The sequence below is a fragment of the Cynocephalus volans genome, chromosome 3 (assembly GCF_027409185.1).
Source record: "Cynocephalus volans isolate mCynVol1 chromosome 3, mCynVol1.pri, whole genome shotgun sequence".
NCBI lineage: Eukaryota > Metazoa > Chordata > Mammalia > Dermoptera > Cynocephalidae > Cynocephalus > Cynocephalus volans.
Window position 1 is genome coordinate 187,082,483 of NC_084462.1, and position 22,376 is coordinate 187,104,858.

A 22,376-nucleotide genomic window follows, 5' to 3' on the forward strand; every position below is an offset into this window, starting at 1 on the left:
GAGTTCATTTCCTTCCTGTTGGACACGGGTCTACCTACTCTGTTCTGCCTTCCTATTCAGGCACCATCTTCCCCTCCCCAGTGGCAGACATGAGAATTGATGGCACCTCTTCTAATCCATAGACCACCCCACCCCCTTCCTTTAGCCTGGATGGGTTTCCCTTCTCATTCGTTCCTAATGGTTCCTTCCTGCCCTATCCCCTTCCTTGGCCTGGATTTCCTTCACAAGCTTCAGGCCACCATTCATCTTTCCCCCTTACCCACCATTACTGCCACCCTTCTCAATTTCCTTGGGTCTAGGTGTTATCAGGTCACAGCTTCCAAGGCTCAACTCTGCACCCCCACAGTTACTTACCTAGGCATATCCCTAACCACCCACTTCCAAGTCTCTTACAGGGGACCATATCTGCCTCCTCCAGGATCTCCAATTTCCCCAGAGTGCTGACGACATCCTCTCCTTTTTGGGCCTTGTGGGTTTCTTCCAACAGTGGATCCCCAACTTTGCCCTCCTAGCACAACCCTTATACAAGGCAGCTAAGGACACCCTGCAGGGACCATTAACTGATCCCACCACTGTTAATCACCTTTTCTCTAGGCTACGGGATTATCTCACTGCAGGACCCACTTCAACTCTCCTGGACCTTTTAAAGCCCTTTCATCTATTTACAAACCAACGTACCTCACCTGAAAACTCCACATCCCTTACCATCCACAATTCTCGGTAAGATTAAGCAGGCCAATGACTTTTTCAAAAATCATCTTATCAAACTCTCCCTAAAACCCCACCTATCTTGGCCAATCCTTCTCCCATTGGCACTTGCTAGGCTTAGCGCCACCCCTAGTGGACCATCGGCCCTCAGCCCTTTTCAACTCCTCTACAAACAGCCCTTCTTGTTAACCCACAACCTTCCAGCCTCACCCCCACCCCTTCTGTCCTACCTACCCTACGTAACCCTTTTACAATCCCATGCTTATTCAGTTACCCCCGCAGTTGTTTGGTGCATCTTTCCAAACTTGAACATGCCCCTTCTAACACCCCCTCCCCAAAATGTCAAAACCACCCAACCCTTGGGGCCTACCCGGGTTTGGCTATCACATCACCATTCTCCACCAGACTCTGTCTCTTAGACCCACCACTACTGTTTCAGGATACAGATGGTGATTTTAGTTAACAGAAACCTGGACAGTGTGTCTATCTGTGCGGAGTTCTGCAAGTGTTAAAGCAGAAGCTTACTGAAAAAAGGGTAAAAGGGCTTTTTGAAAATCAGACTGCTATGAGAAATGTTATCAGAACTATCAGCATACATTTTTCCCCTGGGTTTACTGGTCAAACAGGGTTGCATTTATCTCTGCTAGAAGGTTTTAAGGCCAAAGTTGTAAATGCGGCCCAAAACAGATCATTCTGTATGCAATTCTTAGGCAAATAAGGCTAATTTGGTATTGTTGCTAAAAAGAAACAAGATTGTAGGAAAAGAGGAGATATGGGAAAGCTATGAAGATGTAGTAGTTGTGGTTAGGAAGGTTAAAAAGTAAAATACTTTTGTGTGGGAAATCATCTAATGTAATGAATTTTGTCCTAAAATAGAATGGCTGGATTGCTCCAGAATGGAAAGAAGTATGGAGACCAAAAATAAAGGCTTAAGCACGTCGCAGAAGGTCTATGTAAGTCATAATAGTGGTTTGTGAAGGGTGAATTTACAAAAGAATTTTGCAACTGCCAGGCCTCAGTTAATTTTTCTATCCCTGTTTTTCGCCTTGGACCCCCTCACTGCAGATAGAGGCGGCACCTGCATGTTCCTGAACGAAGAATGCTGTCACTACATCAATGAAACAGGCATAGTCGAAACCAATCTCCACAAGGAGACCCTACCTCACATCAGTGGTGGCAAAACTCATTAAGCACATGGCTCCTCCCCCTACTAAGCCCCCTCCTTATCCTCAGGATACTGTTAACCAGGGCCCCTTGTCTCCTTCGCTTCATTCAGGAACGAACTCAAGAGGTGTCTCAGGCATCCATCAACCAGCTTCTGCTCCACTCCGACTCCCATGTGCCCACTTCCGACAGCTCTTACGATGCCCCGCATTCAGCAGGAAGTAGCCAGAGATGATAGCAATGCCCGTTTTCCTATCTATACCCAAGAGGGGAGAATGTTAGGCAATTACGTTTTAGCCGATGTCTAAGACGGCGGCAGGTGGATGGGAGGAACACCCAAAATGGTTATAGAAAGTGTCAGGTCCCTAGAACAGCACGTTTTCCGAGAATCACAAAAAAAAAAACCCTCCTGCCTCTTCCTCACCACCATGTCCCCTTCCCGCATGCGTGAATTTCTCCACCTCTAGAAGAGTCCCAGCTCAGCTTAAACCCCGCCCGCCCCTTCCCCTGCCTTCCTAGCCCATAGGAACAGTCCAGCTCAGCCTCGCTGGGTAAAAGGCCCAGCCCGACTCTCCTCCTGCTGCTCCCGCTTTGAGAGGGCAGCCCACCCGCTCGCCCCCGAAGCCCTCCAATGTACATTCTGGCTTAGTGTCTGTCTCTTTGTGTAATTCTTTGTGATTCCAGGCCATTCCTTTTACCAACAGGATGTAGGTTTGCTTTTAAAAACCCGACAAGACCAAGGCCCACTGCTGCTCTTCCTTGGCTGCTCCTCGGAGACATTCGCTGGCCCGCTGGAGGGAACTAACTGCCCTTTTCTGCACAAGTGACCTGTAAGTGCATTTCCTGTGGGAGGGCGCCTCACAACAATAGGTCTACTCAGACTACGAGTTATTTTCTTGGCTTTAGTATTTTTTTTTATTATGAGGAGTCTCAGGGGTTCTATCTTTCTACGAATTTCTTCATTTTATCTAAATTAACTAACATATCAGCATAGAACTCTTCATATTACTCTTCTCTAACATTTTCTTTGTTTTCTAAAGTTGGTAGTAATGACCTATCCTTAATTTTAGCTATTGGAGTCTTCTCTCTCTCTCTCTTTTAAAAATTTTTATTCTGCCTTGGACAAGCTAAAGATTTGTCAATTTTTTGGATCTTTTGTTAATCTGCTGATAATTTTATTGTTATTCTTTATTGTTTTTTATTTTCTATTTCATAATATTGTCTTGTAATTTTTTTATTCCTTATGCTAACTTTAGATTCTGTTTGCTCTACTACTTTCAGTGTCTTATTGTGGAAGCTTAGGTTATTGGTTTAAGATCATTGTTCCTTTTTCTTATACTTAACCAGGGGTCAAGTTCAAGAATGCTCTCAAGTAGGGGTGAGCTGGGTTGGGGGTTGCAGACAACATGAGTATGGGAGATGTGCAGTAATTTCAAGTTCCAGCTCTGCCATGAAGGAGCTTGTTACTACCTATATAATATTCAGTTTATCCATCTGTGCCGTGATTATATTAATACTAGTGAAATGCCCCCAAAATCCCCTAGGAATAATTGTGAGGTATGTCCAGACTAAGTGTTACTATGCAGCAATTGTATTTGTATGGTTTCTTTGTGTCTGTTCAACAAGGGAAGTTTCTGTCCACTCCTGCACTGTAGAGCCTGCCTAGAACTCATGGTTTGAGTTCAGAGAAGTTTATACAAGAATTAATTTCCAGGGACAGTGAGATTTAAAAGGGAGAGCGGTGTACTGGATGATGGTTCCATTTTGGGAGAGAGCAAAGTAGTTCTCATGCACTGTGAATACAGGGGCTCCATAAGTACGAATTGTACCTGAAAGGACACTTCTCTCACATGAACACCCTCACTGGCCCTTCAGAGCAGAGACAGAAGTCAGAGATGGAAGGTCTTATATTTTTATGCCCCAAGCAATTTTTGAGCCTAAGTCCCAGAGTGAGCAAGTTTTGGGTGATACTGCCTTCTTCAGCAGCTATCAGTGACTGGGTGATATTGATAAGTTCAGGCCAACATTCAGCAGGGAGATGTGAGTTGGGTGAGAGATAGGAAAGAGCCTAGGCAATCATCACTCATTGGAGGGGTCTTCGGGGTGTGCTTTGTAGCAGAGGATAACCTGTTATAATTGAGAGGATCTGTCTACATTGCTCCCTAACACACTCCCATTACATCATTCTACCCTCATTATTTCCAGAATTAAAGCTCTCTCAAACCTAGTCCATCACAATTTGTTTCCACAAACAAAATATGCTGATACCTCCGCTATTATGATAATGCCTCCTGGTAGCTCAGGGAGGGTTTGCCAGTGTCTTTCTGCCATGTAAAAAATAAATTGGATGTGAGATGATGAGTAAGTTTCCCAGGGTCACGTAATTTGTGAATACCAGGCATGCTGAGTTTTTGACTAGTATTATCTACTTTGCCACAAGAAAGTCAAAACTCATATTGATTTTTGAGATCAACGTCATAAGCAGCATTCAATTTAGAACAAATGTTTCAGAAAACTTTGCCTTGAATATGCCTATCCTTTTTTGCCTAATGCTTTCTGTGGATATTGTGAACCCATAGGGCATTAGAAGGTTTTTTCAATTCATGTCAGTAATCTTATCTTAAAAAATCATAAGTTCTAGAGAAAGTTAATACAGCCCTATATTCCACTATTTAAAAAGGGAAAATTAGAATCACAGTTACTTCTAATTAGTTTCTAAAAATATAAATAAAACCATGCCCACATATAAGTAATAGCCTAATGATGTACAAATTAAATATAGTCTTATGATCTCAAGAGAATTTATTTTTATGGTTCACATGGCATCTCTTATTACCGGCAACTGTGCTGAGGTCCATCTGGTTGAAATTTCTTGTGCTTATAACAACTTATATGTGTGATTGTGCAGTTCTGTTGGTTGTATTTGTCAAGTAATTTGATTCTTTCTTTCCTTCTCAGCAATATGCTAAACATACTAAATTTGGGGGGATTGGAGGTATTAGGATTTGATGTGTAGCAAATGAACAAAAACTTACTGGTTTAAAAAAACGTTCATTTATAATTCTATGAATCAGTATTTGGGGCTGAGCTCCACTGGGCTGTACTATGCTGGTGCCACCTGCAATCACAAATGAGGCTATAGGGGTCTGGGGCCTTGGCTGAGGCTGACTCCTTGACGAGGACTTCACTCACAAGTGTAGCAGTTTGTCCTGGCTTTTGGGAGGGCCCTGGTTATCCAATAGGTAAGCCCTGGGCTTCTTCACAACATGACAGTATTCAAGAAGGCAAACACTGTTGGGCAAATATTCTTCAAAACTATCTATCTTATTTACTGAAGACCCATTGGACAAACTAAGTGAAATGGCAAAGCCCAATGTCATTGTGGGAGGGAAGTATGTGAAGGCATAAATACAGGGAGAGGTGTCACTAGGAATCACTTGTGGAAAAGTATACTATGACCAATATACACTATGGACATTTCCCCTATACCATCATGGACCAAACATGTGAGGTTGCAAGATGCATACTTTCCATGAAGTTTAGGTCTACAAAGACAAGAGGTGTTCCAGTGGAAACACTATTATGAACTTCTGTCTGAAGTGTCTTTATTAATGGGCAAGTAGTTAAACCTCTCAAGTATCTTTCAATAACATCACTTTTAGTGAGCATGTAATGTTTCTTTTTTGGTGTACTGTAACTTATTTGAAACAACCATCTTTAAAAGTTTAAGTTACTTTTTCTGTAACGTTAACTCTTACTAAATCGCTAGTGAATAAATGTTTTTATTAGCCTAGGGATAATTGTGGGTTTAATCTCTACCAATGAAGAGAAAAAAAGAATTGGCATGTTCAGTGTGGGTGCTCCTTCAGGGAGTTCTTTCCTGCCCATTCTCGTGTGAGGGACTATTGCCCCAGGGGAGGCTTGTTTTGTTTTGTTTCCTAGTTGTTTTTTTGGAGAGCTTTGCACAGTAGAATCTAGTACCAAGCCCTAGGTTCATTTCTCTAATGAGTGCCTCCATTCTCCTTCTCTTCCATCTATGATTCAGAGTCCTTTACCTGTCTCCAAGAGCAGAGAAAATAAATCCATCTCTGGTAAGGTGTTTATTTGGGTACTCATCTGCTTCTTCTACGTTATATTTTAGGAGCTATACAAGTATTCAGTAATTAAAGCAAAAAAGTAAAAATAAATAAAATTTAACATTAGTGAAATATACATAGAAAAGAGAAAGTTGGAATGTTCATATAGGCAGGTTACAGAACCTTAGAATGATCAGAGTGCAAGTTGGTGTCTGGACTTTCTGATCCCATGGCAAGAAGAAATATTGTTACATGATTCCAATTGACCAAAAGACAACAACATGTTAAATTCTCATGACATATAAAGCCTGAAGCGCAGTCTTTATTGGTCACATGCACGGTGTAGTGGAGTGTTTCATTAACAACCTGGAAATAAACATTTCTCATTCTGCAGTGGCAGCAGTTATCCAGTGCTAAATCACATATCAGTTAATAAGGTTCTTCTGGAATTGCTTAAGTGGTGTGGTCCCAGGCAGCTTTTAAAACTCCCCACTTGATGCTTGGGAAAGCCTGGGATATGTAGAGAACAGAATCCACTGCAGACCCTTAATAACATGTGGGTTGTACCACTGACAGTCCAAAGTAATATCTTCTGGTAAACACTTTTGTTGAGCATTTGCATTATAACCTACTTGACGTAGCTTTAGTTCAGTTCTTTAAAAATTTACCAACAATTTAAATTGTAATCCAATTCAAAGACCTTTTTTGGCTTTGCCTTACTTGAATCTTCTGCTGTATTTGAAACTGCTGTTCATGATTTTCCCATAGAAATTGTTCTCTGTTAGTGTGTAACAGCCTCGCTGGTGGTTTCTTCTCTGTATCTTCTGAATTCTTCCACTTTCTTCTTGTCCTTAATGCATCTCATCCAAGTGTTCCATCCTGCTCCCGTTCATCTCACTCTGCAGGTCTCCTTGGCAGATATTGCTTTCCATGGTTTGATACTGCTAACTGTATCTCTCCAGCTTGGAGCTCGTTCCCAGCCTTTCAACAATAGGTTCAACTTGCTGTTTAATGCTTCTTTGTAGCTATCCAAAAAGCATCTTGAGCTTAAGCAATCCAAAACAAAAATCATATTCTTCTCCTTTCATGAGGGTGAAAAACTTCATGGAAAAGATTACTTCAAAACTTTCATGGAAAGATTACTATTACCTTTTAGTTTCTATCCTTCATTTTCCTTTTCTTTGTCAACTGGCCAGTGTAGGGATCTGCACCCTTGACCTATGTGTTATAACACCACACTGTAACCAACTGAGCTAACCAGCCAGCCCTACTCCTTATTTCTATGAGCTTTTTGAACTACACTCATATATGATATTGTTACCAAGTAGTCTTGACCCAAACCACCAAAAGGGGATTTTTCCCAAACTCCTCCCTCTCCCTCAGTTCCAATCACATCTGGTCTCATGTCCTGCTACCTTTGTTTTTGTGTTTTTAAACTTTTATTGCGATGCCTACATGCAGTGACTGTAAAGCGGGAGGCACTGTGGTTGCTCAAAAATAATAACTTTCTATTTTACAGTGGAAGTCTCACTTTTCGGAAAACCTGACGGATATGTTTGTTCAGTGAGGATTCATCCTTCTTGTAGTTTGTGCTACTAGCCAGCAGGTGTGGAAACACACTTAGGATTCGGTGGGTGAAAGTATGCAGGAGTTAGTAGGATACATGTGAGCAAGAGTCGAGAGAAAGATACACAAGGAATAAAAACGGAGCACAGATTTTAATAATTTGCACCTTTTTCCTATAAATTTTATGTCCACGACTCTATCTTAAAAATACTTTTTATTATGATATACATTACATAAAATTTGACACTTTAATCTTTTTTAAAGTTACAGATCAGTAGAATTAAATATATTTAAATTAATTTGCAACCATAACCACCATACATCTGCATAATGTTTTCATGTTCCCCAAATAAAACTTGGACTTACCAAACACTAAATCCTTATTTTCCTCTATCACAAGCACTCTTCTACAGTGTACGTCTATGAATATTTTTTACTTTAGAAACCACATATAAGTGCAATCATAACATGTTTGTTTTCTCATGGCTAGCTTATTTCATGTAGCTTAATGTCTTCAAGGTTCATCTATGTGGTAGTACTTTACAGTGTTTTTCTTACTTTTTAAAGCTCAATAGTACTATTATTCATATATACCACCTGATGTCTATTCATTCATACATGGGTGGATGCTTGGTGCTTCCTCCTTTTGGCCATTGTGAATAATGCTGCTGTGAACAAGCAGGTGCTAATGTCCGATTTAGTCTCAGCTTTCACTTCTTCTGGGTATATACGTAGGGGTGGAATTGATGGCCCCATTGGTAATTCTATGTTCAGAAATCTTCATAACATCTTCCAAATCTTACATTTCCACCAGCAATACATGAATGTTGCAGCTACACTTCCTTCCCAACACCTCCTTTTTTTTTGTACGGGCCATGGTAATGGATGTAAAGCAACAGTTTATGGTGGTTTTGATATGCATTTTTCTAATGACTAAGTTATGTTGGTCGTCTTTTCATGTGTGCATCAACAATTTGTATGTCTTTTTATGCATATTAAATTTTCTTTTGTTTTTTAGTTGTAGAATTTAAAAACATAATATCTGAGTATCAATATCTTATGATGTATGTTTTGCAAATACTTTCCCCATTATATGGGATGTCATTCACCTCCATTGTGTCATTTGATACAGAAAAGGTTTTAATTTTATACAGTTTGACTTATTTTTGTTGTTCTTGTTTCCTGTGTAATATTGGTTAAATTATTGCCAACTCCAAAGTTATGCAGTGTCTCCTCTATGCTTTTTCTTAAGTGAAACTTTAAAATTTATAATTATAATTTGATATCATAACATAAAATGTGAGATGATTGTTATTCATTCATTTAGACTTTAATATTCTATCTAAATTTTGACAATCCATGTTTCCAATTAAGATATGATGTCTGGTCTCTAATGACTTTCGTGCTTCTAATATTCCAGATTCTGTTGGCTAAGCAAGTTGCTAAGGCCAACCCACATTTAAGGGAAATTAGTTTTTACCCCAATGGCAGGAGTGAGAAAGAATTTGTGGCTGCCTTTACTCTATCACAAACCTCATTGTTACAATGCCTTTTGTTCAACATATATTCTCATTTGCTGTTACATTTCTTGTTTTATTCACAAATTGTTTACAAGTGTATGATTTAATTTTTGAATATTTGAGGATTTTCTGAATTTCTTTTTCGTTTTGATTTCTAATTTTATTTCATTTTTTTTAATTTCAGAAAACCCATGTTGTAAGATTTCTGTCTTGAGACTTGTTTTTATCACTTAGCATTTGTTCTGTCTGGTTAAGTGTTCCCATAGTGATTTATAACTGTCAGTCAGGTCAGGACAGTGTCATTCATGTCTGTATTATTACTGAAGATTCATCTGGTGGTCCCACCTATTAATAAGAAAGGAGTATTAATTGTTGTGTATTTTCTGTGTTTCTTGGGCAGTTCTGTGGCTTTTTAAAAAAAATGTCTTTTGAGGCTTTGCTTTTAGGCACATACATATTTATACTCACTATAATATACTAGTGTAAGATCCATTTATTATTATGAAAGTTTTCTATCTAGGGTAATATATTTTGTGTTGAAGTTTATTTTGTCTGGTAATAAGATCTCAAATTCAGCTTCTTGTTCTTACAGTTTGTATAGTATACTTTTTGTTTTCTGTCCTTTTACTTTCAGTCAGTGTCTTTGTATTTAAAGTGTGTCTCTGAGGCTGGCCCATGGCTCACTTGGGAGAGTTTAGTGCTGATGACACCAAGGCCAGGGGTTTGGATAGCCATATGGGGGATGGCCGGTTGGCTCACTTCGGAGAGCATGGTGCTGAGAACACCAAGGAAGAGTTAAGATCTCTTTACTGGCCATCTTTGGTAAAAAAATAAAATAATTTAAAAAATAAAGTGTGTCTCTATGGATAGCATATTTTTGAATCTGTTTTTGTCTGTTTTTGTGTTTAATCAAGTCTCACATTCTGTGCCTTTATTTAAATATTTACTCAATTTACAGTGAACTATTAGGGTTAGTCCCCTCCAAAACTCATGTGGAAATTTGATCCCCAGTGTGGCAGTGTTGGAAACTGATTGATTCAAGGAAGTGGATCCCTCATGAATGGACTGATTCTCTCCCTGGAGGAGGGGAGATTAATGATTGAGTTCTCACTCAATTAGTTCCTGAGAGAGCTGGTTGTTTAACAGACCCTGGCACCTCCTCTCTCTGTCTGTCTGGCTTCCTCTTGCCATGTGATCTGCTTGTACCCACCATGTTCTGCCATGAGTAGAAGCAGCCTGAGGCCTGTGCCAGATACAGTTGTCCCAGAATCATAAGCCAAATAAACCTCTCTTCCTTATAAATTACCCAGTCTCAGGTAATTCTGTTATAGCAACACAAAACGGACTAAGACAAGTAGCATAAGTGTGGAACTGTAGATGAAAAAAGATATATAAATATTATAATGTCTCACCATCCAAATGTGTATTACTCTCTCCATTTTTATGGACAGAAGACTGAGGCCCACAAAGAGGAAGTGACAATCCCTATCTTAGAGGATAGACTATCAGTCACTGATTCACCCCCACTTAATGCCTGCCAGTCGTATATTTAATAAAGCCAAGATATTACATCAAGAGATCTTTAAGTTAGAGCCTGGGAGTCAGGGGTCTGAGGAAGAGGGGCTTTAGATGATAAAATGTGAGTCAAAATGTCTCTGGGGAGATCAAGGCTGAGTTCCATAGATTTGTAGGATAGTCACTCAGGGGCAATTGTAGGATCAGACAAAACACAGGAATTAAAACACAGCAGAACATACATCTACATTAGAAAAATGGAAAACCAGGGATCAGTGTTAAGCAAGAGTCAGCCCTCTCACATGTCCTACTCACTCACCCTAAAACATCACCCTTTTAAAATTATAATCTTCATTTTCTCTGCCTAGAAATCATAGTACTATGATGAATAAAAGTAGGGGGGATGGACATCTTGATCTTGTTTCTGATCTTCCAGGAAAAGTTTTTAACATTTCACCATTGGGGATGGTGTTAGTTTTGTGGTTGTCATATGAGGGATGTAATGTGTTATAGTACTTTTCTTCTGTTACCCTACCAAAAAATATTGTAGCAAATAATAACCTCCTAATACGTTGAAGTTATCATGAATATACAATTGGATTAAAATCTGGAATGCAAGCCACAACAAGACATGAAGGCATTCTGTGGGGAAAGGGTGAGAGAAAGCTTTTACTGGCATTAGGGAGAAATTCACATAAGTTGCTTGGAAACAGAGTTCATTGGTTTTTGAGGCTCAGTGTCAGATTTGTCATCAGTTCATTGCTTGAGATGCCATTACTGGGCAGTTTCTTTTTGGAGCATCTTATCTGAGTTACTGGCAAACAGTGTTTAATAACCAACTTTGTTACAGAAATGTGTGTTTGTACAAAGCTGAACATGCATGGAAGATGTGAAGGGATTTCTGATGGGTTTTTAGAAGGTTCTTCGAAAAATTCCTACCTCAGACAAGCAAGCATGAGCCTCCCTCTTTTGTGCCTTTTCTGGCTCTATTTTTTCTGTGTTTTACAGAAATTAACTTCATCAACTTTTACATTTTCCCCTTTCACCAAGAGCTTTATTTGAAATCATCACTGATAAATAAGTCTAATGTCAGATTTTATGTGTCCCTTGATGGTAGGAAGAACATGTTCCAGTCAGTAGACCTGGTCTCAAATTGGGGGCTAATGAATATTTGAGAAATGAAGGGGCCTGAAACAGTTCCTTTTGGGCCTGAGTTGTCTGGATTTAATCTTTAAGTTTGATTTATCTGTTTTGTAGGTATTGGTTATCAACTCAGAGCACTGGGCAAACATTATTTTGTCAGGAATGGCATTTCTATACAGATTTAATAGATAATGAGTGCACAGTTTAAAAAACAAATGCAAAGTATAAATGCCAGAAACATGACCATTCCAGGTTGTGTAATGGTTGTAAGCCATTAACCTAGACTTAAAGGCATTTGATTAGATAAATCAAATGACAGTGGAGAAATAGGTGAGGCTTGCAGTAGCCTTGTAGCTTGTTCTCTTATTTTATAGAACTGAATCTCAATTGCCCCAGAGGAGGTTACTCAGGCACAGCATGTAGTGTTAGCAATAACACAGACAACATCTTCCTGAGCTAATGATCAAGAACAATTGTATTATCTAAGGGTACCCTGGCTAGAGATGTTAACATGCTCTTGCTCAGAAATAGATTTTACAGTGGAATCTGCAAAAATTCATAGGACAGTGGCTAGATTTCTTATCATTCCTTCATTAGTGACTATACTATACATGGTTCAAGAGATCTGCCAAAGGAAGCAAATCTAGAATCCCATAATTCACCAGACAGAACACACTTGAGCCTTTGTTGTAGTGAGTGGGGACTAGTCCAATGAATATTCCACTGATCAGCTTTAAACTCATTATGTATTGATAACAGAGCAGTCAAACATCCCAGTCCATACTGGTCTCCAGCTGACTAAACATTTAAAGGCCCAAATAGAAGTATCCCACTCACAGAAGGAAATGTGCCTGATATGCATATGGACAATTCTTCCATCTGTGAACTATTAAATGTAATTAAATTAAAGCAGGAGTTAGTTATATTACTACATATTGTAATGATGACACCCTTAGGGATTGGCTTCAATAACATTTAATAAATATATTAGGGAGACCTAAGGAATGTTTTAAGAAGAATGATAACACATTTCTAGGGTCCTGAAATTGGGTACAAGCTTCTGACTCTGCCTGTGGCCTGGGCCAGAGTGCTTCCCAAACTTCCTGGTCTCTGGACTGTCCACATTCTGGTTCCCCAAGGCAGAAAGATGAGGCCTGAGACCCTCTCACCATGAGCCCAGAGGGTCTAGAACCCACCAGGCCATCAGAATTTTTAAAAAAGAGGGTGAGTAAGTGCAATCTAAAAGCACTCAGTTCCATGCTATAGTTCCCACTGGCTTACTGAGAAATAGAAATGTAACTTGAGACCATGTATAGTTTGTCCACATATGGGCATAAGACATATAACTGACACTTTTGACAGGAATATGTGAAAAATTCTTAGTGCACAGAAAGTCAATCAACCCAATCTTCAGTTGTGTGCACTTGAGGTAGGTTTCACATCCCCCAGTATGCATAAACCCAGTGATAGCCAATGAAGGGAGCAAAGGTGTTCACCTCTTGGACCCAAATCCATTGAGTTAAGTACAAAGAGATTTCTTTTCTTTTACTGACTCCCACACCAGTTAGGTCAGTGACATGATGGGGTTAATGAGAGAGGCCCACCCAGACTCCCAGACTGGAGAACATGGTTACCATGGAAGAATGGAATAGGGCATGGTGGAGAAATTCTACAGCAGGCCTGAGACTTCAAGTAACAAACTTGAAAGTCAACCTCTCATTTTTCTATGAGATGGGATTAATCACACCTGCATTAGACAAGAAATTGTGATACACTATCAAAACAACTTTTACATGAACTGGAAATTATAGAATCCACTGAATGAGAATAAATAAATCACATGTACAAACTGGTATTCAGAGTAACTTGTGCTTCTGCCAAAAAATGAAACAACAGAGTGAGGAGAAAACCACAGATTCGGAGTAAATATTTACAAACTATACATCTGATAAATGGTTAATATTGAAAACACATAAAGGACTCAAAGTACTCAATAACAAAATGCCAAATAACCCTACTCAAAAAATGAGCAAAGAAACTGAATAGACATTTCTTGAAAGAAGGCATGAAATGGCCATAGCAGTATGAAAAAAATCTTCAACTTCACTAACCCTGAGAAACACAATTTAAAAACCACAATGAGAATACATCACACTTGTCAGAATGGCTATTATCAAAAAGATGAAAGATGGGACGGCCCCATGGCTCACTCAGGAGGAGTGTGGCGCTGGTAGCGCTGAGGCCGCGGGTTTGGATCCTATATAGAGATGGCCACTGCGCTCACTGGCTGAGCGTGGTGCTGACCACACCATGCCGAGGGTTGTGATCCTCTTACCAGTCAAAAAAAAAAGAAAAAAAAGATGAAGGATAACTGTTCATGAGCATGTAAATAAAGGAGAACACTTATACACTGTAGGTGGGAATGCAAGTTAGAACACCATTTTGGAAAGTAGCATAAAGTTTTCTCAAAAGCTAGAAATCAAACTACTGTAGATCTAATAGTCCCACTTCTAAGTATATATTCAAATGATTTGAAATGAGTTTGTCAAAGAGATGTCACCATTCCAATATTCACTGCACCATTATTTACAACAGCCAACATATCAGAACTACAGAAATGCTCAAGTAAAGAACAGATAAAATAAATATCATGCAGATAAAAAATGGAATTCTACTCAGCCTTTAAAAAAATTGACAATTGTGACAAGATGGATGAACCTAGGGTACATTATATTAAGGAAAATAAGCCAGGCACAACAAACAAATACCACATAATTTTATGTATATGTGGTCTATCTAAGTCAAACCAAGAAAAATAGAAAATAGAATGGAAGTTACCAGAGCTGAAGGTTAGGATGGAGGCCAAAGGTAAATGTGGACATGTTGGCCAAATGGTTCAAAGTTTCAATTTGGCAGGAGGAATAAGGTCTGGTGGTGTATTGCACAGCATGGTGAATATAGCTAACAGTAATGTATTGTATATTTCAAAGTTGATAACAGTGGATTTTAAATGTTTTCACCATTAAATGATAAGTATGTGAGGTAATAATGTTAATCAATCTGATTTTATCATTTCACCATGTACACATGTGTTGAAACATCACATTCTACCTCATGAACATATACAATTATAATCTGTCAATTAAAACAATAAATTTTTTAAAAGATAGGAACTGTCTGAATGAATTTTTAAAAATACAAACAAGAAAAAACTTAATATTGTGCATAGGAAAAATTCTTTAAATTCAAAGATACAAAGAGGTTGAAAGTTAATGGATAGCAAAAGGTATGCAATGTAAACAGAACCAAAAGACAGCTGCACGAGGTGGCCACACAAATATCAGACACATTAAATATTTTTTAAAAATATTACTGGGGATAAAGAGGGACATTTTATAATGAAAATAGTGCCAGTCATGAGAACTTCATGACAATTATAGAAACACATTGTGAAACACAGAAGCCTAACATGAAATGAAAATAATTAGGGAAGAAATTAAGAGAGAAATAGACTATTCTATTTGGAGAAGACCAGTGTAATTTTCACTAATGGATAGAACAACTAGGCAAAACGCTGACAATGGTATAGGAGTCCTGGACAACATTATAAAGCAACTTGACTTTCCAGATATGTATACATACAACATGCCACCCAACAACAGAATACACATTTTGTTCAAGTGCACATGGAAGGACCCAAAAAAACACCATTTGCTAGGCCATAAAATAGCCTCAATAAATGTGAGGATTGAAATCAAAGTATGTTTTCTGACCACAACAGATTTAAATTGAAAATGATTAACTGAAAGATATTTCAGTAGTTCACAATTATGTGGAAATTAAAAAACGAACTCCAAACACCAATAAGTCATAAAGTCACACAGACAAAAATTAGAAACATTTTGAGACTGAAAACAAAAACACAATATACCAAAAGTCTAAAGGGGTTTAGAATAAAATTTATAGCTATAAATATGTATATTTTGAAAAGATCAAAAGTCAAAAAGCTAACCTCCCAACTAAAATAAACAAGAAAATGAAAAATTAAACCCCTAAACAGAAAATAATACAAAGTGTAAAATGATAAAGAAATAATGGTGCTGTAGTTTCTGCCTACTGGTACCAGAGATTAGGAGACATAAAGGTGGCAAGTAGAAGTGACCTCTCTGCTCAACGTGGCCCTGCAACACCTGCATTCAGTCAGACCTCAGGTTCTATGCTGAACCCCATTTTGTCTTACTTGCTCTTACCCTCCTTGGCCCCGGGGTCCCCTCTACTCATTAGGGCTCTGAGGACAGAGAAGGGGCCACTGCAGACTCCAGGAGGCTCCTTCAATGAAAACACACTCTGGGGCCATTGATAGGTCTGCAGACCTATGTGCAAGTAGAACCATGCACAAGGCAATACACAAGTGGAACTGGGATTTCCTCTGTTGCCCCTCTTAGTGGCAAGATACAAACATAGCACTTCATCACTGCAGACATAAACACAAGATAGTCCTGAAGTACAGAGTACATGGTACACAGATTCGTATCTATTATGTGGTCCCATTTAAAAATATGAGGAATAGGAATAATGGATACATCTTCCTTCCAAACACTACATTTCACTGAATAAGATAAGTATTACTGTTTATCGCAGTTTAAATGATTGTAGATTTAATCTCTTAACAGTTCTGTGCCTGATATGTGCATTCTCATAGAAGTATTTCTATTCAACCCACTGACTGGCTCTGAGTTAGAGACAAACACTTAAAAAATTGTATGTATATAAGAGAGAGTTTTGTAATAATGGCCAAACAAATTTACCTACAATAGGAAAGTAGGAAAAAACTATGCATCACAGTACTTTAGACAGTAAATTTAACAAAATATAAAGAAGTGAAATTTAATGTCAAAAATCCTGAGGCAAGGGTTCTGGTCAAGATGGCAGAATAGATGGTCTCCAGCATCACTCTCTCCCAGAAAACAACAAATTTACAACCATTAAAAAGCAACAACAGCCAAGCTGGGGCTGCTAGAGCTCAGAGGAAGAGGAGGAGAGACCCATGGAGTGCATGAAGGCAGGAGAAGCCACTATGAGAGAAAGGATCGCTCCCACCATTTCAAGCCCCAGACACTTTAAGGTTGGAACTGGTGATAACATGGAGCAAGAGCTGGCAAAAGCCACAGCTCTGCCCTTTGTATGATGTTGCTTGGAACTGGCAGGGGAGAAGAGGGCCTTGGTGACCCCAGGCCAGCAAGATCACTAACAGGGTTTCTGTGGACTCAAAAAGGAGTAAGAAGCCACAGACAACAGGAAAAAGAAACCAGTCAGAGGCTGGTGAGTCATCACAAGGGAATGGTGCATGGCCCGTCCTATGGGAAGTTTTGAATGTGGTCAATGGGGGAGATGGGCACAGTGAGGGAACATTTTGGAATAGCACAGGCAGCTGAGCTGCCCTCAGCACAGGATAACTCAGTGGAGACTGGTCAGGAATATAGAGCTGCAGGGGGTGCAGTTTGCTGAAAAGCCTCAGGCCCAGACCAGAGTTTCCACACAACACAGGTGTACCAGACCTCACAAGACACAGAAGTATATACAATGTCAACCATTAAAACTGAGCTGTACAAAAAGCCTTCCCCAGGGAATCAGCAGCAAAGTAGCAATTTTGATCAACCACAGGGCTCAAGTGCTGGTTCCACAGGAAGTTCTTCCATTGTAGAAGTAACCAAGGGACAAAACATTAGTTCCAGTACAGAGTTTAAGTGGTGGGAACAGCAAATAATCCAACACAGAATGGAAAGAAAAAACAAAATACTCAGATTAGAGACAACATTTGATCTTAACTAGTAAAGGTCTAACACCACCAAGAACACCTATAAAAGCTGGAAGGACCAGAAGTCCCCTGGCCTCCCATAGTGGATTGAATTATGTCCCCCCAAACTCCCTGAAGCTTGAATTGTGTCTCCCAAGTTTTATGTATTAGAAACCTAGCGCCCACTGTGACTGTAAAGAGGATGGGAAATCCTATTATGGCAAATGAAAGGTGGACACTTGAAGAGGTGATTGGATTGTAGGACCATGCAATAGTGAATGGATTAAAAATGGTGCTCAGGGGTGTGGTTCTGAGGGCTTTAAAAGAAGAGAAGTCTCTTGCTCTTTCTCTGCTCCCTCTTTTTCCACCATCTTGCAATGTGAGACCCCTGAGTCACTGTGGCCACCACAAGATGGACTTTGGACTTTCTAGCCACAGAAACTGTAAACAATAAACTTCATTTTCTTTATAAATTACCCCATTGAAGTATTTTCTTATAAGCAACATAAATGGACTAATACAGAAAATTGGTACCAGATAGTTGGTGTGTTGCTTACAACAAACACTTGAAAATGTGGAAGTGGCTTTGGAACTGGCTGTTAGGCAAAGGTTGGAGGAGCTTGGAGGACTCAGAAGAAGACAAAGAGATGATGGAAAGTTTGGAATGTCTTGGAGACTGGTTACGTGCTGGTGAGCAGAATGCTCATAGAAATACGGACTCTTAAGATCATTCTAAGGAGGTCTCAGGTGGAATTAAGGAGAAGTTTATTGGAAACTGGGGGAAAAATCAACTTTGCTATGAACTGGTAAGGAGTTTGGCTACATTCAGTCCATGCGCTAGGAGTTTGTGGAAGTTGAAACTTAGGAATTGTGAACCAGAGTACTTCACAGAAGAAATCTCTAAGCAGGAAAGTGTTAAGGAAGCTGCATGGCTACTTGCAACAGCCTATGCTGTGTTCTGCTGGCAAAGGCATGACATAAAGCCAGAATTGAAAAGGGAAGCAGAGCATAAAATTTTGTAAAATTTGCAGCCTTGCCATGTGGTAGAGAAGCAGAGAGCATTTTCAGAGGAAAATTCCAATGGTGCTAAGAAGGTTAATACAAAGGAAAGGGGTTATCAAGGGAAGGAGAAGGCCCTGAAGGATTGCAGAAGCCTCTGGGTCAACTCTTCCATTTGTGGCCCAAAGACCTAGGGAGAGAGAACTGTCTTGGGGAACAGGTATGAGGAACCCTCCATGGGCTCACTGCCAAGGACCACCTTGGGAAGCTGCTCCCAGCACCAGCACCCCAGCTGCTTTGGCTTCTCCAGCTGTGGGTAAATTGGCTTCAGGTGTGGCTGGACTTGCAGCTTTGGAAAAGCCAGAAGCCTTGGAAGAATCTGCATGGCATTAGATCTGCAGGCTCACAGACTACCAAAGCTAGGAACCCTTTGGAGCCTCCACCCAGATTTCAAAGGATGTATGGAAAAGTCTGGGGGCCCAGGAAGAGATCTATCACAGGGGCAGTGTCACCACAGACAACCTTCGCTAGAGCAACACCGAGTGGAAATGTGGGGTCTCTAGGAAGGCTCTCTAGGAAGAAGTGCATTCTGACATATATAAAACTCTTCATGTCTCCTGAATAGTTTCCATTATTTATAATCAGATTTAAAACATCATATGAATTCAAATAAAATGATTTTCCTAACACAACTCTCTCCTTGGCTGATGTGTTGCTGTTGGTGATTACAATTTGCTGCAAGTATCTATCATGACTTTCTTGGTTCCTCTGCACTATGTCATCATCTATCTGGACATCAGAAATGAGAAAAATATAACTATCTATGAGCCACACATAAACACATCTTATTGCTGTACATGCAAATGTACACAACGGCCTTCCAATGCTAGTAACAAATGATTTTATTTAAAAAATCAATAATGGATATTTGTTTCATGACTTTCTAGAATTTCTTCTTACTGCCTTAACGTAATCTTGTACTAATATTTTTTCTAATGTTATACCATGTTTTTCTTTCCTTCTGAGTTCATTTTTAAATTTTAATTTAGGAGTAAATGTTTGTTAAGAATTTTTACCTTCTGCCTACTTGCAGTTTTCAACTAAGTGCTTAGCACCTTTTATTTCTTTACACCAATCTCTGTTTTATTTTTATAACAGTCGGTGTCTCCTGTTGCTGTTTTTCTCATTATTTCACTATGAAGATGGCTAGGTTTTCCTTCATCAGCTACTTTCAGGTACAGAAGTGAGCCAATTTTTTATCACATATGCAGCAATATGGCTTAGGGTATGGATTTTGCATTTATGTTTATATGCTTTACACTCCTCCCTTACAAAATGGCTATGGGAATGTGGAAGTTTTACACATAATAAAATATCCTTTTCTCTACTCTAGATAAAGATAGCTTCCTCCAAGTTTCTCATTTAACCTGACTTCCTCTGCTTCTCATAAGCCATTACCCTACAGGAAACTTCAGTTCTCCACCTGAGACTCCCACTTCTATTCTAAAATATTTGGTTCTGCAACAAATGTTGTTCCCACCATCTTTGAAAAATGTTCTTTTATTCCTTCTCAAATCAACTTGTAATCTATTTCCAATTTCTGGCACACTCATCCCCACTTGATAATTCACTTCTTGTGAAAGCCTTTGTTTTGGACAATGAAGTTTTGGTGGTGTTCTATTCATATAAAAAGAGTCTCTTGTATATTTCTCCTTTTCTTTTTTCTGAATGATTTCCACAAAGAAAACAGGAAAATTATCAATTTGAACTCCACTACAAAACAGAAATCTGAGCCCCTCAACTGGAAACCCTTAGTTCAGTTGACCTTGGCACCCAGAATTTCCTGGTTTTCCTTCAAAGTCAAGGACCACTCCTTTCCATTCAGCCATGCCAGATTCTCCTCAGCTCCATGATTTTGGGTGTGGTGGTACAAGGCTCACTACCTCTTTTCCTATTTTCTTATCGACTTGCAATGTGATACCCTGCACTATATTGGGACTCTGTGGAGAGTCCCACCAGAACAAAGGCCCTCACCAGATACAACCTCTTGAACTTGGAATGCTGAGCCTCCAAAACAGACTTGTAACGAAAAGTTTTTTTTTCCTTATAAATTATCCAGTTGCAGGTATTCTGTTATAAGCAACAGAAAGCAAATAGATACAGTACGAAAAAAAAGTACATGAGAATTGAGGACACAAGGGCAACTGAGAATCTTAAGAAAGCAAATATGAAAAATAAATGTTAAAAAAGACAAATGTAGGAATTAGATTTTGGATACATATAAAACATTCAGAAAAATAAAATATTGGGATGTACATGTGACAACTCACCTTGGAGATTATGCAATACAGGATTGCAGAAGAGCCATCCTCAGGTCTGGAACTTGGGGGTAAAATTGCTAGAAACAGCTGAATACTTCCAACAACTGAAGGGCTTTACTTTTCTTGGCTTTTACCCTGTATGTGCTGACAAACCTTGCAGGATCTGGTCTGGGTATTCTTCTATTGTCCATGGCTCTGCTCCTTATTCTAACTTGACAATCACCTCAAGTTTGTTAATACAGTATTCTGTTAATGGTAAAAAATGTAGAACTTTGTAAAACTGCTATGTGTGATCCTTGGAAGAATGACTAGAGCTCAGCTTCAGAAGTTCTGCAATGAAGAGGACAAATTGAACTTCATGAAAGAGAGATGGCATATTTTCATAAAATGTAATTTTACCAAAATAGCATGCAACCTTACAAATGGTTCCTATATTTATGAACAAAAAAGAAGCTGTTTCTTGAGAAAGTTACTGGGAGTTTTACTCACTCAGTGACACCAGGTTACCATAGGTCTCCAACATCACATCCCCTACAAAGCCCTCTGAGCATCATTCAGGTCCTGCCACTCCTCCCAGGTGAAGTCCACAGCCACATCCTCAAATGACACCAACTCCTGTAATCACACACTGTTCTCAACTGAAGTCAACATCTCTGGGTCACAAAACAGAAATCTGGGAATTCACACCTCTGTGTGTTCATGTGTCATATGTGTCTTATATAAGATGGCACTTTTTTGTACTCCATATACTGGGGGGAAGAAAAATCAAAGGTAACTATCCTGCCATAATAATAAATTATTAATTACTAAAAATAATAGTACACATCTTAATTTAGCCTTAAGAAATATCTCTGTTGCTGGTGATAAAATTATGAATAAAAGTGTGCCTCTCAAAGAGAGTATAAACAGATATGAAGACATTACTTATAAATACATACCTGAAATAGTGTGTTAGATGAACAAATTTAAACATAAGTTCAATGTAGAACTGGGGTAAGAAAGAAATAGAAAATATAGTATTGTTTTATATTCAGTTCACACTTCACTGAAATGCCAAAGATGTTAAATTCTTTCCTGTGAAGAACATGGTCTCATAAATATGAAGCAAAACAAAAGACCAATCACAAGAACATAAAGAATGCACCCCACATTAATGGAACTACACATAGCACCATGTCTGAGTGAATGATCTTGGGCAGCAGAAGAGATAAACGCAATATTGAAGCAACTGATTATAGGATGATTCTGCACTTAAATATGTGACCCACTTCAAACAGTAAAACATTTTATGTAGTTATTGTTGTTTAATTACTTATGAATTAAAAGTACATTAAAAAGCCATTTCAAAATTTCCTTCCTACATGCCAAAGAGATTCCTTGTGTCCAAACCAGGGTGTACACTGCAACTTTCTAAACCATAGTGAGCAAATAATGTAGTCCTGTAAGTGCAGGTAAGGTACATAACATTATTTGCATTTTAATAGTCATCCACTACAAGGAGAATGGAAAGAGATTTTAGAGAGAGTCAGAGGGGAAGAAAACAGGGAGATAGAAGACCTAGTACATT